This window comes from Pituophis catenifer, unplaced genomic scaffold, assembly GCF_029215685.1.
Source record: "Pituophis catenifer annectens isolate HBS135680 unplaced genomic scaffold, rPitCat1.0.hap2 SCAF_3, whole genome shotgun sequence".
NCBI lineage: Eukaryota > Metazoa > Chordata > Lepidosauria > Squamata > Colubridae > Pituophis > Pituophis catenifer.
The window spans coordinates 80,890,885-80,893,800 of NW_027256883.1; the positions used below are offsets into that span (position 1 = coordinate 80,890,885).

Genomic DNA, 2,916 nt, shown 5'->3' on the forward strand with positions numbered 1-2,916 from the left:
CATTTGCCGGTTTTCTGAACTACTCAAAATTTCCACTATCGGTTCTCTGAACTACTCAAAATTTCCGCTACCGGTTCTCCAGAACCTTTCAGAACCTGCTGGATTTCACCCCTGAACCATACCTTTCCAAATGAGCAACGTTGGGATTTCTTCAATTTAACAAGCACAGCAAGCTCAAACCTCTCCACTGAAAACATCTCTCTCTCTCTCTCTCTCTCTCTCTCTCTCTCTCCTCTCTCTCTCTCTCTCTCTCTCTCTCTCTCTCTCTCTTCCCCCCCCCCCCGAGCTATGAGTGTTTATTCATGACAGATGAGAATAAGAGTGGATTTCTTGCTCATAAAAGGTCTCCGCTGCAGCATGCTAACAGTTACCATCTCCCAATGAATCTTGAAGAAGCAAGGTCTTTGTTTGAAATGCTTGAAATTAAATTAGTTGGAAAACTAGAGTTTTCAGGAAGGGAGATTGAAAGAGCTTAATCAAACTAGGCTAACAACAGATGAGGTTATGTATCTAACTGACAAAATGTAAATATATTATTGTGTCCAGATGGTGCATTTCTGAAAACTACTAAAGAACTTAAGAAGTGAAATGGCTGATTTGCTTACAAAAATATGAAACATGTTCCTTAGATGAATCTTTGTACCCCAGGACAAAAAAAAAAAAAAGTGTCTAATGCAGCAGTGATCAAATAAAGCAACAAGTATAAGAATCTAGAAAATCCTGAATAAACTGATGGAAAGCATTACAGAAGATAAAACTGTGAAACACATAGAAAGGTTTTGCTGAAAAAGAAACATCATGATGTCTGTAAATGTCATTCCTTTCTCATTTGTCTTTTTTTGGCCTTTCACGATACAAGTAGACTTTTTTTTTCTAGTAGGAACTGTTTACTTGGACTTTACAAAAGCTTTTCAAAATGCCTTCTGTCAACCCTTCTCACTAAAGATTCCCAGACAGTTATTGGAATAAAAGAAGTTATCCTAAGAAACAAAAAGAAAAGAGTAGGATTTAAACTGCTATTTATTGCAACTGAGCTATGTAAACTTCTAGATCGCTGTTATTTAAATTAGTGAGTGGGAAGGCAAGCTGTGAAATAATCATTTATTTATTTTTGTAGGACATCAAATTTGGATGACTTTTGACACAGGTCCTTGCTCATTGCCAGCCGACATCACATGCCGTAATTGAGTTGAAATGTGGATTTTATTTAAATAGAATTCAATGAAATTCAATAGAATTTAAATAAATACATTTTTATTTGATCGTCTGTTAACAAGATTGACTGGCTAGGAGACACAGCTTTCCATTGGCTCTTCATCCAACTCGAAAGGCTGACCTTCTAGGACTTCCCCCGCCAAGCATCCCCATCAACCCTTGTGGCTTCCGGCTCTCTCTCTCTTTCCTTCCATGCCGCCAAGGTTTAGCTACCGTGGCACTTAAGATAATCGTTACAATACCAGCTCTGAAGCCTCTCATCAAACCTAATATTGTCAAAAACAGGACCAAGAAGTTCATCCATCATTAATCTGAATCGCTATGTCAAAATAAAGCATAACTGGCTCAAGCCAAGAGGTATTGACAACAGAGTTTGCAGAAGATTTAAGGGTCAGATTTTGATGCCCAACATTGGCTACAGGAACAATAAGAAAACAAAACACATGCTGCCCTTGGGATTCTAGAAGTTTCTTGTTCATAATGTCAAAGAGCTGGAGGTGCTAATGATGAGCAACAAGTCATTTTGCGCAGAAATTGCTCATAATATTTCATCCAAGAACCGGAAGATAATTGTGGAGAGAGCAGTTCAGCTTGCTATCAGAGTTATCAATCCAAATGCCAGACTGCGCGGTGAAGAAAATGAAAAGTTTGTCTTGAACAACTATATTTAATAAAGTATAAAATTTGAAAAAAAAAATTGGATGACTTTTTTTTTAAAGAAATCAAACCTTACCTAAACTGAAGAAATTGTACAAAAAATCACTTTCACTTCAAAAATCACTTCATTGTGTGCAATTGTAAACTGTGCACTGGTCAAGAATTAAATGAAAATATTTGATTTGATGTGATATGATATGATCACTCATATCGTATCACATCAAATCCATCAATCCAGGATATGATTGTTAGTTTTTTTTTTTTAAATGCAAATTTCATCTGAGAATCAGATTCAGAATCTTTGGAGTCATTTCCACTCCCTAATGTAATAGTAATAATATGTATTTATAACTAGGTGTAGTATGATCATAGAATAAAACAATTGGTATGATTATTTATTATGATCTTGATGTAAAATAAGGATCTCTAATCTATCAGATCCATGATAGATAATTATGTTAACCTACTGTACATGTATTCAAAGTATCAGGTCAAAATGAATTAAATAATGCCCCAAACAAGGTGCTTTTTCAAAAGGCAACTGGACTTTGTTTTTTCTTGAAGACATTTTGCTTCCTATCCTAGAAGCTTCTTCAGTTCTCTTCAGAGGCCAGCTGCCTTTTGAAAAAGCACCTTTGGCACAACCATGACCTAGATGACTGAGAATCTCCATAGACATTTGAATTAAATAATGCTTCATACTACTCAATATGTTGACCAATTTATTTTGTCAGTCCTGTCACTGTTCAGTAATCATGTCAGAGGATGTGGCACACCATTTTGGCTTTATTTGCATGCTCTTTTGTTATAAGCACTCAGAAATCTACAAGTAGATAATACAGCTTCAATCAAAACGTCACGTGGGTCCAACTTGTTGCAACCCTTCTTTGTCTATAATGGAAAAAATGAAGAGACCAAAAAGAGCTACTGAAAACCAAATTCATGAATCTAATTTAATACTTCTTCCCTGTAAAAATCACTCCTATTATGGCCTGAAATGCATTTTGCCACTGGATATGACATAATTCTCCCTGTTCAACAGAG

General features: G+C 35.9%; 1 pseudogene; it reads left to right on the forward strand.

The window, feature by feature from the left end:
- Positions 1–302: 302 nt before the first annotated feature.
- Positions 303–1,886, forward strand: LOC139314984 (large ribosomal subunit protein eL32-like; annotated as a pseudogene).
- The last annotated feature ends 1,030 nt before the right edge of the window (positions 1,887–2,916 follow it).